Source organism: Protopterus annectens, chromosome 1.part0, assembly GCF_019279795.1.
Source record: "Protopterus annectens isolate FY-2018-M chromosome 1.part0, PAN1.0, whole genome shotgun sequence".
NCBI classification, from domain to species: Eukaryota; Metazoa; Chordata; order Ceratodontiformes; family Protopteridae; genus Protopterus; species Protopterus annectens.
The window spans coordinates 649,309,681-649,327,052 of NC_056725.1; positions in this window are offsets into that span (position 1 = coordinate 649,309,681).

The window sequence follows — 17,372 nt, forward strand, 5'->3', positions numbered from 1 at the left end:
CACTCCTTACAATTCATATACTCAACTTTGGGAAGACTGCTGATGTCATCAACCTAGAAATACGCCTCTAGGAAGGTTGCAGCCCAGTAAACTCTGTAGTGTGTCCTGCAACTGTGTATTGCTGTAGTGTGATAAAGTAGCTAGGTAGGTATTCTAACCCCAGACTTGGCAATTGTGTTTACATGTCTGTCTGTCTCTGACTGTGTATAGAACAATGCTTTTTACGGTACTCACACTCCTTACAATTCATATACTCAACTTTGCCAAGGCTGTTGATGTCACCCATCTAGAAATACACCTCTCGGAAGGTTGTAGCCCAGTAATCTCTGTAGAGTGTCCAGTAACTGCATACTTCTGGACTGTGGCAGTTCTGGATGTTTTTTGTGTGTTCCACTGTCTGTGTATGAAACAATGCATTATTGGCTAGTCACATGCAGTACATTCCAAATGCCCTACTTTGGTAATCCTGCTGATGTCATTCATTGTGAAATACACCTTTGGGGAAGGAATTATCTAGTAATCCCCCTGTGTGTCCTATAATAGCTCCATGCTGTAGTGTTGTATAGACATTGGTTACGGGTTCTATACCCACACATGTCAGTTGTGGATGTTTTGTGTGTGTCTCACTGTCTGTGTAGGGAGCAATGCATTTTAGGTTACTCACTTGCAGTACATTTGAAATGGCCCACTTTGGTAATCCTGCTGATGTCATCCATTGTGAAATACACCTTTGAGGAAGGAGCTCTCTAGAAATCCTTTTTGTGCATCCTATAACAGCTCCATGCTGTAGTGTAATATAGACCTTGGTCAAAGGTTCTATAACCACACATGTCGGTTGTGGATGTTCCAGGTGTGTCTCACTGTATGTGTAGGGAGCAATGCATTTTAGGCTACTCACTTGCAGTACATTTGAAATGGCCTACTTTGGTAATCCTGCTGATGTTATCCATTGTGAAATACACCTTTGGGGGAGGCACTTGCTAATAATCCCCATGGTGCATCCTATAGCAGCTCCATGCTGTAGTGTGACATAAACCTCAGTCAGGGGTTCTATACCTGCACATGTCAATTGTGGATGTTTTGTGCATGTCTCACTGTCTGTGTAGGGAGCAATGCATTTTAGGCTACTCGCAGTACATTTGAAATGGCCAACTTTGGTAATCTTGCTGATGTCACCCATTGTGAAATACACCTTTCGGGAAGGAATATTCCAGTAATGTATGTGGCGCGTACTATAACTGCATAGTGCTGTAGTGTAATAAATGAGTTAGGAGGAGGTTCTACTCCTAGATATGACAGGTGTGTTTGTAATTTGTATCCTGTGTAGAGGAGGGTGTGAGTGTGTGACACCCGTGGCCAATGTGGAGTGGGTTTTGCATATTTCTTATATGGAGGCCCTACTATATATCACAATGTCAATCGTACTGGGATAACAGATGTAAAATAGTTGAGAGGCTGGGGTGCAAAGTCATACCTACACATGTGACATCAAGGCTAGGCAATCACAGTTAGCAACCTGAATATTACCCAGATCACACTCTCTACCCATTTCTCATACACACACATGCCTAGGCAACAGCCAATATGTGGGTAGTACACTGCATATTGGCCACCGATAGTGACTATGGAGTGATAGCAGTGGGCTATAGAGGGCATGTCCCCTGCCCATCTCTCCAATACTCACGTACATGCAGACAGTGCACCTCCCCCATGTACCCCAATGGACACCTGCACCACCTGTGGTACCTTCACATGTGATCCACAATGGACATACCATGCCTGACAACATGCCCTGTATGGACAGATGCCACTGACACCAGGGAATGCTGTTAGCATGCTATCAATGTAGGTGCAGGGTAAACCTGATGCCCATTACCAGTTCCTGGCACAGGTGTACAAGACTGGCACATCTGTTGATAATCCGTGTTCATAACATGGGCCAGACACCCCAGGTACAGTTCCACATGTCACTGTACATGCATGTGGGAGATGTGCACATCCTAGACATCAACTATGTCATGGACTAAGGAACACATACATGGCAGGTGATGCACAGCATTGGCCACACACAATAGTCACCCAGGTGACTGGATGGGGGATACAGTACCCACCTATGTGGGCAAATGCCGAAACTACAGCCCTAAGCCACAATACAGACCATTGTCATGTAGCCTGATGCCTAGGTATACCCATCACCTACCCTCGTATATCCTGCTGGCACAGTTGTCCACCACAAACCCATGCAGACATGCACCCTTGCATGTCAGTACTGGCACCCAGTGTGTTTGTGTGTGTGTTGTATGGTATGTATGGCCACATCCACACTCACTACAACCCCCATGGACATACTGAAGCATGCTGTCCAATGTCTGACACCTCCTCATAATATTTGCCCTTACGACCTCCATATGACCTGTGTGGTACATGTGATACCTGCACAGTGATGTGTTGTGGCAATTCCACTACTGATGAGTTGAACTCCTGGCCCTGCCAAGTGTGTCAGTGTGTGTGTGTGTTCCTGTGAGACTGTGGCTGTGTTGATGCTGGCACCTGTTAATGCAGACAGGCATGTGTACATCACCTACCTTATATGTACTATATCCCTGTTGCAGATGTCAGTCACCATCACATATATGTTCTGAGTGCTCCACAACAGGTCACCCATGTGGCGCATCTAATAGCTGCATCTAACTGTGATTGCACTACATAGTTGTCAGGGGTTTGATACCCTGTGCTGGTAGGTGTGTGACACAAGCATGCTACAGTTTTACTCTCCCACCCTTCCCTGACAGGCATTTGCCTCTGTCTGCCTCTCCCTCCCCTCTCTGGTGGATGTGGAGACCCACACCTGCTTTGCTTATGCAGCAGTATGTGGATTTTAAGTGATGCTCATGATCAGCTGATGGCCTCTGCACAAATTGCAGCTCTCCTCTAGCTGATTGCATGTGGAACAGCTGTGGTAACATTCCCATAGCCAATTGCATGGAAACACACTCCAATATCTAGGAACATCATGGTGGTGTTGGCCCTTTTCTTTCACTGTGAGCAGGAACTAGATCTGTTGTTTGGCAAACAGCATCTCAGATGGACTGGGGATTTACCTCTAACAACATACACTGTGGAAAGAGGGAAACAAACAGGAGGGGGGTGTGCCTGACCTGACTACAGACTGTAAGTGCTGCTTTACTGCATTTGGAGTAAGGTTGGTTTAACAGTGTTTGTCTGGATATGGCTGCCGTACATGTTGCAATACCTGACATGTCAGTTCCATGTTTATGAGGAATCCCCATCTGCAGGGTCATCTGCAGACTGGCCAGTGTTGTGCCTTTGGTTTCACGTGTTAACCAAGGAGAATCTATCTGTGGACTACAGAAGGTAGTGTGAGGATTGCAGTCTGTAGATGGTGAAGGCCATGACAGTTACTGACTTCATATCCCTCATAGGACATATGTTGCAACAAACCCTGTTACAATAGTAAATGTATGAGGGTATCACAGCAACATGCCAATATTGGCCCTGTGTATGTGCTATCCAGCCACACCTCTGTCAACCTTTGTACAAATGTTGTGCATGAAGGGGTGCATATGTGCCATACACCATAATTAGTGTCATCATATCTGATAACAAGCTAGTGATATATCAGACTGCTACACATGTTATGTACAGTAGGGGGTTATATTTCATGACATAACCTGGACATTCTTTGGATGATTGCACAGTACTGAAGTATGTGTACTTATGGTGAATGTCAGCAGTGTGTGTATTGTTAATATGTACTTTAGCCTGTGTACAGACTGTGGTAGATGTCATTGTACTAGCTCCCCTCCTATCTGATGTTACATGCTGCCCCACTGCATGGTACCGCATTGGCATACATGTTTGTACGGGTATACATACACATGTCCCATACCACAGACAGCCATCAGACCAAACTGTGTAGCAGCCCAGTATATGTAGGATCATTCTGTGAGTGGCTTATATGAGGATGGTGTGGAACAGATAGTCCATATACTGGAATATTATGCTAGCTTACCATATCAGGCCGTGGCTGTGTTCACAATGGTTGTGGTTATGCATTTTCACACAGGTGCCTGTGGAGCCTGCTATATATGCAGGTACATGTGCATTCCCCCATAGGTGATGTAGGCCAGTGTTGAGCCAGTCCGGCTGTAGCCTGCACAGTGCATTGTTACATGCCTAGCAGCTTAGTGTACTTACCCAGTGAGATGTCATGTGCAGATACTTGCCAGATGTACTGCTGCCGTGGCTCCCTTAAAAGTTATGGATGTCAGATAGAGCAGTGGGATGCTGTGCAGATGTATGTCAACATCTAGTGGGTAGTATGTTGCCATGGCACCCCTGTACCAGCAGTCATTATGTGTCAGACCAGACAGGATTGTGTGAATGCAAAAGCCCTGGTGACAAATGTATACCAGTCGTTATGTGTTATACTCATCTACATGGCTGTCTACATCCATATTGGCAGGCATGTAGATGAGTATAACACATAAAGCCTGGTATACATTTGTCACCAGGGGTTATAGTCATCTACATGGCTGTCTACATCCATATTGACAGACATGTTACCTATGTACACTAAAGGCTTATGTGTATACCTCTGGACTGTACAGGATGTGTCAGACCTTCCACATATATTGGCCAATATTTCTGCTGCAGTCCACAGGGCCATTACATGCTAGCAGCGGTACATTACAATGATTTCCTTAGGATGGCTGTTAGTAGCCAATGGCACACATTACAAGCAGATGTGACCTTCCACACACACCATGTCTGTGAAGACAACCCCAATGACAGTAACAATAGTGCACTAAAATTCTTCCTATACATACCTGACATCCCCTTGCACTTTGACTTTGGGACTATAGGGGCTGAGGTTGGACTACACTCCATGTCCAGGACATATGGTGGAAATATATGTACATATACTTATACAGGTAGCCATATATATATATGATTACACATGTGTAGTACTTCCAATTTCCACTGTCATGGCAACCACCACTATAAATCCTTATATCATATGGGCGTGGTCCCTTTACATTTCCTGTGTGATGGACATCCTACCTGTATGTAGGCATCAATGTTACAGACAGCAGGTAGCACTACCTCTTACAGGAGAGCCTGCACACTCAGGGCAGCTACATATCTGTACAAGGTTCAGGAACTACAGACAGAGTGTGAGTAGAGTTGTGTTATGTTTTGTATAGCACTGGTGTTACACAGTGTGTGTGTACAAACTATACCTTGGAATACAGTCTGTCTGCATAGCTCTCAACTGTGGGCCTATCCTCTTGGTGGCCAGAGGTGTGCCTATCATGTGTAGTCTGTCCACCACACTGGTCCTGTGTCAGATTTGTCACTGGAAGTGTGTTTGTTGAGTGCTATCAGTACATGGCTACATCCATTTCACTTTCTGACCTCAGTACCCTGACTAAGGGTTTGTTGCAGACTATCCTGTAACACCAGCAACTTGCTTAGTGTATGGCAATGGCAACAGTTCTCTACATATGTACCTGTGTCCCAGCCTCTGTTCTCCACCTACATATCAGGCTTTGTACATATGACATGCTGTTGGTGGTTGTTCCATAGTGGGCTGTGAGTATATCACACTGCCATTGCTGCCAGCAGTCCACTTCTGTTGTATCCCCCGCATATACAGTGGGGCTGGGTCCATACATCTGTGGGCATCACCTACACAATACATGTGTGCTCTTATGCACTCCAGAGGCCAGTGCATGTAACAGTGGTATATGGCCCTGCATTAATGAATCGGGGGCACTGTAAATGACCTAGGCTGTTACAATATGTGAGGGTATCAGGGGTGAGCTACCTTAAGGTATCTGAATGTACAGTACTGTATATTTCACCTATATTTATATTACTTACATATCCTGGGTTAATGCAAGCCTACTGCCTCCTGCCATACAGACTGTTCTGTTTGTCAGTGTGCATGTGATGGTGTCAGTTATGCCTTATTATGTAACAGTTACAACCAATTTGGTGATATGACGTCTTTACCACCTACTGATGTGGTACAGACTGTAGATAGAGGCTGCTTAACTATACACCTGCATTACACACTGTTGATCATTTGGTATCCTGAGGCACAGGCTGTCCGCACTATTGTATAAATCAAAGGGCTTGGCCTGGGCAGCAACAGTTGTGACCCTTTCCAGACTACTGTATTAGTATAACTGTTTCACAGTTGCATTCCTCTGTGTATATGGATGTCAGTGTCTGAAAAACTATATGACATGGCATAAAGAGCTATAATAGTACACAATGAAAGGTATTACATTTCTGCAGACCTGTATGTAGTATTTTCCCTATGACCTCTCTGTGGGTATATGTTGCAGGCAACGAATGTCATTTGTATGGATGGCCCATACAGTGTCCACTTGTTCAGGTGTTAACTGTAGGCATAGTGGCTGTTCCATATTGTGTGCTCCTTCTACATATGTATTGTACTGTACATATATCTGCATGTGTATGTGTAGTCACATGTATATACATTTATCTGTATATATTTCTATCCATATATATATATATATATATATATATATATATATATATATATATATATATATATACATATATATATATATATATATATATATATATATATATATATATGTGTACATATGTATCTGCATATCTGTGTATCTGTATCTTGGGGATGTTGATAGCTTCCACAGTTTACATTTTCTATGGGAGGCAGACTATACTGCATAATATGCCCCCAATACCAGCCTGACATCATACAGGTGGCATGTAGTACTGTTAACATCTTGTGCCCATGTCATGTCAGGTCCTGGTTATGGGATCTGCACCACTTAGTAGTGTATCGCAGGGCAGATGTGTATGTTTGTGGGGGAGAGGCCTATTTGTACAAGATGTATAAGTGTGTGGGGCCTACCAACCCCATTAACACTGCATGTGGACATATGTGTGTTTGTTACTCTGCCATTGCTATCTACAGATGTATTGCCATATATACCGATATAGATATATATATCTGCTTACATATAAATAACTATGTCCATATATACCTACATAGATGTATATCTGCATAAAAATACGTAACTTGTTGTGTATATGTAGACATATAGGTGCAGACCCATATATGTGTCAATGTAGGCATTGTCATGTATATATGTTCCTATATATAAATATAAATGTATATAGATTTAGAAATTATATTTATATATACATATATAGATATGTTGTATCTGTTTACATATTAATATATTTCCACACATGGTATACATTCTCTGTACTTTTGCATTACTGGACTGGATGATATGTTTGTGAAAACATCATGATTATGCATATATGCCATGGCTTAGTGGTAAATCACTTTGTGTATGGTGTGCAGGGTCCTTGGTTCGTGCCTTGTAGGAGCTGTTTGCTTTGTTGCTGGGCAGAACATGGCCCATTGGATACAGACAGATTAAGGCAATTTTGAGCAGTTGTAAACAGTTCTGCGCAGCGGTAAGCACTGCCTACACAGGTTAAGCAATATAGAAGCTAACTGACTGTAAGTTACTGTAACCTGAAGTTGGCAGTGCTTAGCTTTGCACACACCCAGTAACAACTGCTTTAAAGTGCCTTAATCACTCTGTATCCAATGGGCCGTGTTCTGCCCAGCAACAAAATGAACACCTCCTGCAAGGCTCATAATCAGGACCCTGCACACCACAGACAAAGTGATGTACCACTAAGCCATGGCAGATATGCATAATCATGATGTTTTCACAAACATATCATCCAGCCCAGGTATTCAACACTATGGGGAATGTATTTCACCATGCAGATGTGTGTGTGTGTATATATATATTTATATTTAAGTGGATATAACATATCTATATATGTAGATACAGATATAGAAATATATATATATATATATATATATATATATATATATATATATATATATATATATATATATATATATATATATATATATATATATACATAGATACACATACATCTATAGATATATATGTATACATCCATATGTCCACATACATACAACAATAAATAAAAAAAAAAAATATATATATATATATATATATATATATATATATATATATACATAAGCTGGAAGGTCGAAAGTAAGTTATCAACATTGCAAAATCTTGGAATAAATGCATCGAATGTGCAATGAGCGAATGTCACTATGCATTCTCTCATTGCAGATTTGGCATTTTGGGTGCGGATTGCACTATAGTGGGGATCGGAAAAATGTCCCTTTCCTCTCTGTAGTGCAATCTCAGAGTTAGAATATTAAATTAGGGGGTGGGGGCTGCAGCCCCCCAGATTGGGGGTGCAGGGGGGCTTACCCCATGCATTACAATATGTATTCCAACTTGTAGTTTGAAAATCAGTGAATCTGCTTTTTGATTTGCTGAGTTTTGAACTTTGGTGTGATTCATAGGTTCATAGGTTAATAGGTTCATAGGTTCATACTAGGCTATCTGCCCTAGGGCATTTATAAGCCTAGCCAGAATGTGTTTGGCTTTCACCACCCATTTTAAATTTATTTTGCTATGCCCTTTTTCGAGGTTAGTATACTGTGCCTCTGTCTAACAGTGACACAGAATTGATACCCGGGGTAAACCTATGATCTCCTATCCACTCATCAAGATTCCTCTTGAAGAGAGTCAATGAGGTACTCTGCCTAACCTGGACTGGGATTTTATTCCAGGGTGAAGGGAGCCTCTGGGTTATGAATCTGTCCCTCCAGCATGTCCTATTTATTTCAGTGCTGAGGTTCAAGTCTCTCGAGCGAGTAGCTCGATGGGATTTGGATTTTCTGAGGTGCAGCATGTCCATTAATTCCGGGTTGGACATGGCTTTATACATCAGGCACAGATTGCCTCTGAACAGGCGGTATGCCACTGAGTAGAGCTGGAGTTTCTTTAACCGGGCAGCATATGGCATCTGTTTGAGCCCTTTGATCCTCTTGGTGAGGTACTTTTGGGGTCTTTCCAGTTGCTGCAGGTGTCTGGTAAGGTACATACCAAAGGGCATTGCACTCAATTATGGGGCTGATGAGGGATGAGTAAAGAGGCATGATGACCTCCCCTGATCTAGATGTGAATCCCTTCATGATTAGGTGGGCTATATAAAATGTTGTTCTAACCACTTTGGCCACGTGGTTGTCAAATGAGAGATTGCTATCAACTTGGGTCCCCAGTCCTAATTACTTCTTCTGTACTTAATGGATTACCACCTATGTGGTAATTTGTGGGCACTTTGTTTTTGCCAAAGGGAATGACTATGCACTTTTTGGCATTTAGCTTGAGGCCATGGCTTTGGCACCAGTTGTCTGTTTCTGTGAGGCCCTTTTGGAGGATGCTTGTGTCGGCTGGAGAGTCGATTATGGCGCCCAGTTTGCAGTCATCTGCGAACTTGGTCAGCCACAGTCCTTCCATGTTAGCCTGTACCTCCAAGAAATATATACCGTACAAGAGAGGTCCCAGGACTGAGCCTTGTGGGACAACACTTGTAACTGGTTTGGAGTCTGACATGGCTCCACCAATTCTAACAATGTGGGTTCTGTCCTTGAGCCAGTTTGCAATCCATCTAGTGACATAGGGATTTATATTTAAGCTAGTGAGCTTATCTATAATGCCCGAGTGGGGTATTGTATCGAAGGCTTTTGCGAGGTCCAGGTAGGCTGTGTGGACCACCTTCCCCTCGTCAATGGCTTTGGTGACTGTTTCAAAGAAATCAACCAGGTTTAAGAGGCAGGATCTGCGCTTAACAAAGCTGAACTGGGTAGGATCCAGTGTCTGCAGGTCCCCAATATCTTTATTTATGAGGTCCATGATGATCCTTTCCATAGCTTTGTAGACCAAGCTAGTCAGGCTTATGGGGCAATAGTTTCCAGGATCCGTTGAGGCACCACCTTTATGGAGAGGGATCACTGTTGCTGAACGCCACTCTTTGGGCACATATCCTGTAGTAAGGCTGAGATTGAACAGTAGTTTAATGTTTGGGTTTAGCTCTTCTTGGAGTTCATGTAGGACGCAGCTCGGGACACCGTCTGGTCCCATTGATGCTGTGTTTTTTGCTTTGGAGAGGGCGGCTCTTACCTGACATCTGAAATGTCAGGGGGGCAGCACTCTGCTGGGATATATATTTGCCCTTTTGTTGGGGAGGGGGGGGAGAAGTTTGCGCTGAACCTGTCAGCTAGGATGTTGGCAATGTCTGTGGGTTAGGTGTATTTTTTGTCATTTTGGACTAATTCTGAGCATATCTGGGAATTACCACCCAGGTTCCTAACATAACTAAAGAAAGCCTTGTGATTATCCTTAGTGTCCTGTGCAATTTTTCTCTCGAAGCTGGCCTTAGACAATTTTATGAGTGCCCGTAGTTTTTTGTTAATACTGATCAGTGATGCCTTCCCTTTTTGGGATTTTGCTCTATCATTTAGTAGCTTCATCCTTCTTATGTATAGTTTGTTTATGGCTGGGGTCCACCAGACAGGATGTCTGCCTTTGGAGGATTGGGTCTTGGTTTTATTTGGGATCGCATGATCCATGCATTCCTGAAGGTGTTCATAGAATGCATTTATAAAGGATTCTGTGGTCTGGGTCGTATTTTCCACAGGCCCAGGGGCTTTGAAGGATTCCACCTCAGTTTTGAGGAGTGTGAAATTTGCTTTAGAGAAGTTTTTCACTGTGGTTTTCTGGGCAGGGGGTGGGGTCAGGATGTGAATATCCAGTGAGATTAGTTTATGGTCTGATCTTACCAGTGAGGGATACACTTCTGGTCTGGAGCATAGAGTCCTCATGTTGGTGATGATCAGGTCCAGTATGTTTTCCCCTCTTGTGGGAGTGGTAACAAGTTGTTCCATAGCATTTGAGTTTATAAATTCTAGGAACCTTTGGGCTAGGGGGTTGGAGCTAGAGTAATGCTCCCAGTCTATGTTTGGGTAGTTGAAGTCGCCCAATATAATGGCGTTTGGAGAGACCTTCATATTTTCCAGTGTTCTCAGGAAGGCCGATTGGGGTTCCTGGGTTTGGGAGGGTGGTCTGTAGCAGGTTATAAACTGGAAGGCAGTTTTACCCACTGTTAGTTGCACATGGATAGTCTCTGATGCTTCGTGCTTTGCCACCAACCTGGAGGTGTGGGTATCTTTGATGAATATTGATACTCCCACTCCTTTTGTGGTTCGGTCCAAGTTTTGGGGCCGAAAAGCATGGTATGAGGTATAACCTGGTAGTGCTGGGGTGCTCGCGGGAGCCCTGAACCAGGTTTCTGTTACTGCACAGATATCGATGTTCTCCATGCTAAGGAGAGATTTGAGTGCATGCATCTTGAGGTTTAGACTTCTGGCGTTGAGCAGCATTACTCTTAGTTTATTATCCCTTGTGATACCTATGGAGGTGGGTTTGTCTTTTGAGCCTTGCCTAAAAAAGGCACTATGGGGGTAGCAAGAGCCTTTGCCAATATCCGAAAGCCCAGGGGTGACAGGTGCAAGCCATCCCTAGTGAAGCAAAATGACAGATTCATCCTTTTGGTTCACAGAAAGGGCCATTTGGAGAAATGATTTTCTCCCTTTCAAAGGTAAACCCATATATATCTATATAGGTATATATGGACATACATTGGTAGATGAAATTGGCAACATAACCAAAACATATATGTCCACATGCACCATTAATGGGTTTGAGAGACCCAAACAACATACATCTGGCATGGATAGGTATCCCTCCCACAGACAAACATGTCTGGCCTGCAATACACTATCAATCTTAGCAGATCCCATAACCAGGACCTTACACAACAAGGGCAGTACATGTTAACAGTACTCCATCCCACCTGTATGATGTCAGGCTGGCATCAGTAACATATCATGCAGTACAGTCAAGTGATGTGTCATGCTTGTGGGAACCCCCTGGGCAGGCTCAGTAAGTAGCTAGGATCCCCCATACTATTAAACAGGCCTACACCTGACAATGGATTCACCACTATTGTCAAGGACAACCCCAAATCCACCATGTCAGCTGGGAAGTACCACCCAGTAGCCTGATGAGCCTGGTCTGCAAGGACATGGAACATATCAACAATGAACCCATGGCCAATGTCACTGGTAATCTTAAAACCCTGGACCCCACCAATTTTGGACTTGTCAAAGGCAGAGAATACCACCTGAACCTGGTATACCTCCTTGACGCAATCATGACAGGTGTAGATGAGGGTTAGGAGGTGCACACAGCCTATGTAGATCATAGCAGGCTTTTGTACACCATCCCACATGTAGGAATGTATGTAGATGTTAAGGGATCTACCTCCATTCACAGAATATGTTTCCCCCAGGATTGCTTGGCAAATGCCAACATTCCACAGATGCCATCCCATGGACATACAGTCCTTCACAGGTCGTAGATGTGTTAATGCCCTCCTCCATACTGTAGAGGTGTGCAGTAATACTGGGGTTGCTATAACTCACTGGATATGGCTGTTGTGGACACATCCACCATCATTGCAGTTACTGTTGTGTCTATCCCCCCACATAGCTGTCTGTAATACTGTACAGTGTATGTTATCAGGTTGGTTAGTTGTTGTTTGCACCATTCACAGTAGTAGAGTGCCACACACCCTCCTAAGGGTAGGGCTATGCCACCGGCATTGGCACACCCATGTTACTGAGGTGAGAATTGCAGTAGAGTGGGGAAAGGGACATACACCCTGCTGTTAGCGTGTTCAGTGTCATTAAAATAGCAGACTACATATATACCAATCTGTGGTTAGACCTATCCTGTCTTGGTGGGATTACATGGGCAACATACCTCCATGTGTACAGTCTTGTATATGTACTGCATCCAAGCCAAAGGCTCTGTGTGTTGTACCCAGCCATGTCATGTTTACCACCCACTACACTTACTGGTGCCCACTGTAGAAGGCCTGCTGACACCACTATACCCATCAGCCATGTGGCACATGGACAACCATAACACAATAAGAATAGATAATGGTGAAAACTATACAACATTGTTAATTACAGTTATAATGCAGCATGACTGCACAGCTACACCTTCCAGGATGTTAGCATTTCACTTTACTGCTGACAACATGCTAAACAATATTCCATTGCTACACTGTTGTACAGTCTCTCTGTGCATCAGCACCATGTTAGCATGTCCCTGCATCGATGTTACAGATGACAGGATGTGGCACAGGTATCATCATATGCACAGGGTATGTTGTTGGTTTGCCAGAGGCCTAGGCTGAGCCATACAATTGACAATGGGTGTTTGTGTGTGTGAGGGGACTGAGTAGTGTTATGGGCCACTGGTGATGTCGTGTGTGCAGGTATGTGGTTGCACTGTTTGTTGTCTATGTGTGTGTGTCTGCATGCACACAGTTCCACCATGTGGCTGCCCAATACAGGGACTTGTGAGACAGCTGCAGACTGTACCTGGGAGGGTTTGCAGTTCACCATCTCCAGACATGGAAATGGGATCTGTGCCTGGCATGGGTGCCACAGGCAGTATCAGGTACAAAGCCAGATAGGGTACTGTCCTCCAAGGTTGACAAACATCCACTGGATCCAGGTCCCTCCTGGGACTGGCCAGGGCCACATTCATGTGATCTGCTACAATGGGCTGTGGACAGCACCCCTCCCACAGTGCTGGGGCTGGTAATGCCACTACGGGAGTGGCTGTGACTGGTGGGACATCCACGGTGACCTCCAACTGCTGATGTTGCTGGCATACATCCACGTGGCCATTGCAGCCATCTCACCCTGTCCTGATGCATGGACATGACATTGTTGATGAGATCCAATATCTCACCCCACTGTCTATCCATAACTTCAGTGTAATTATGAATGGCACCTGCTAGGTCACGAATGCTGTTATTTACAGAGGTGTGATGAGCCGTCTGCACCCTTAGACCCTGTCTGGTGTACCGTTCCATTTGTGCCTGTGCCTCTATGACAGCCTGGAACATGCGTGTGGTAGATATACATGTGGCACATCTGCCAGTGGCATGATGACCAACAGTGCTCTGATGAGCACCCCTGAACATCTGTCTATGCAGTACCCCACTGGACATCCGGCTATGACTGCTGTGTCCTGACACATGTGCCATGGATACCACACTGTCCTGGCCAGTGCCAACTGTAGACTGTCCCTCAGGTAAGGCCAATGGTGATGAGGTATGTAGAGGCAGTGTGATTGTGTCTGTGGATGGGGTGGATACTTGTGGGATGTCAATTGGTGGCCCAGAAGCAGCCCCTGACAACCCTGCCTGTGCCTCAACACACCTATCCTCATGGTCACTGTCTGTATCAGTGACATCAGATTGCCTGCGGGAGGGACCCAACCCACCTCGCCACCTGTGAGGGGAAAACAGGGAACAGACTGTAAGACCTGTACATCACCACTAAACAGTACACCCACACACACACACACACACACACACACACACACACACACACACACACACACACACACACACACACACACACACACGTGTGCAGACATGGCCACACACACAGACATACACACATGCAGTCGACATACATGACAACCCATACACTCCACCAGACAATACCTACAGACAACTCCAGCACCTCCATAATGCAAACAATAGCAGGTGATGGTGCAGTGCATTATCACACACAGACCTGTAATTACACACATGTCAGCATGCAGGACATGTGGTGCTCAACAGCATGCAGTGCAAATGTAGTCAATTCCCGTTACCAACCTTATACATGGCTGTGATGTATGGCTTGTGTTAGTAGGTGATAGCCCTGTCTCTGGAACACACTGCACCCATGTCCACAGCATTGCTGTGCATCTGTTCAGCACCCTGGCATGTACTATGCACCATACCTCACAGGTGTACAGACCATTGCAGGACGTGTATCTGTGTGTCAGTTATGTTTCCTCTGCTGCTCACAGCCTCTGTGTGTTTCTGGATTATATGTGGACACGTGTTTTGTGAATGCCTGATGTGTATTCACAGATGTCATCATCAGTGGGGCATATATGAGTGATAGAATACCATTAGACCGACCACAGACACAATGTACTGTACCTATGGTGAGTGTACAGACAATTATTGACATGGCACCCTCTTCCATGACATGCCATGGTGCAACACTACTGCATATGACAACACTACACATACCTGATATGTGACATATGACCTAGGCAGTCAATTGCATTACGAGCCATATGTGTCAGTTGTGCAAATGCTGATTGGGATGCATATTGTTTGTGGGTGCATATGTGTGCACACACATATGATGGTGTGTAGCAATAACTGCTATGTGTACTACTGCAGTCACAATATCTGGCAGGGGTATAGTAGCATGGGCTATCATCATGAGCCAGTAGTGCCGTGGAGTCAGGGTTATATCTGCCACACTTTATGACCTTGACTGTGTGAAGATACAGCCATTCTCAGTGTGTTTGTCTCTCCCCTCCAGTGCACTTTTGTGTTTCAGGATGACACACCCTCACCATTTCCTGCTTCATTGCAATGCTCAACATCTGTGGCCTACACATGTGTGTCATATTGCAGTATCCCAAACTAGAAATGCCATGTGTACTGGCATATTCCTTGCCAATGCAGGGCAAACATGTAGGTGTGCAGTGGAACCAGCATTGTACAGATGGGCATGTCATCCCTGGGTTGGGGTGAGGTGTGGATTGTGCAGCACATGTATCATAATTGCAACTTTCTGGACTTCCCCAACATGGTGCTGGTACATCAGAACACATTGCAACACGTGGCTTTGGCAATGTCCCACCATTATTCAGATTATATCTGTAGTGAGCCTTGGCTGATGTTGCCTGTGGTATACATAGGTTCATTGGTGAGTACTAGTCTATTAGTCCTGGGGCGTACATAAGCCTAGCCACAGGGGTTCCCAGGCAAGCACCACCCAATAATGTTATTCCCCTGTGCCCTTGTCAGGCTGTGGCACAGACGTACTACCCAGGGTGAATTCCCCATTTCCCATCCAGTTGTCAAGTGTTTTTGTAAAGAGGGCTAATGAGTAGCATTGCCTGACATGAATGGGAGTCTGTTCCAGAGTGTGGGAATTCCCCAGGACAGGGCCCTATCCCTCCAGTATGTTCTGTTTAATGTGTTGATGAGGTTTAGGACCCTGAAGCATGTGTTTGCAGAGGGATTGGGATTTCCTTATGTGTAGCATGTTCAACTGCTCTGTGTATGACATAGCTGTGTATGTTAGGCAGATGTCAGCTGTGCCTGGGCAATGTGCACTAGAGTGTAGTCACAGTTGTCTGAAATGGTCTGTGTATTGCATGTGTTTGAGGCCGGTAATCCCATTAGTGAGGTGTGTGCTCTGTCAGTAAACATGTACAGCATGCATTATGGGTAGGTGTGTTAGATGTGTACATGGCCTACACCTTAGCTATAACATGCACAGTGTATTGCCAAGCATGACCTTACACCATACTCACCAGCATCTGTCTGCTGCCTTGCTGGTATCCCAGAGGTACCTACATTGGGATGAGATAGAGTTGATGTAAAACAACAGCTGAAGTCCACAGTACTACAGATTATGCACAACTGATTATCAGTACTACACAGCAACAGACTCCACATCTCACATATGCATGATCTACCTATACAGATGCATACACAACAGTGGTCTACTGATATGCCCTGGAACCTTACCTGCATGCTCCATGTGTGGTGTGTGGGTAGCACTCACCTCATGACTGTATAGGACTGTAGCACTTTTGGGCGGGCAGGTGCCACCAGGCTCACGAGCAGCTCCTCAACTCTGGTGAGGAGGGATGGATGTTATGGCCCACCTGTTGCAAGGTGGTCACCTTGCACAGCAGCGGCATTGTGACATACATGGTGGAGCAGGTCACTACAATGATGGCGGACCTGCTGATATGTACGGCTGTCCATGCCCACCTCATTTACCCTGCAGACCACATCATTCCACATGGTGGTGTGCTCATGCTGATCATGACTTGTCCTGGAGAAATGCAGCTGATAGTGCTGGATAAGGCTGGTGAGTATGATGTCATCCTCAGCGGTACTGTAGGCTGGATTCCTTGGATGTGCCATTGTCTCTGAAAGACATAAAGATGGGAATATGTCTGAGCAACTCATATGGCACGGTTATCATAATACATTACACATATCAGTCTCCCACCACCATATCAGCTCCAACTTAATGGTCACACAATGGAAGTGGTATGTGTCTGGTTTATCTACCATTGGGACATATATTGCATTGTACAACACTTTCTGCTATGTGTTTATAGACATGCTTCCTGTGGGGACACTAGAGTTGCTGGGCTGTTGCAGAGAATTTCACCTGCATGCCATTGTCACTG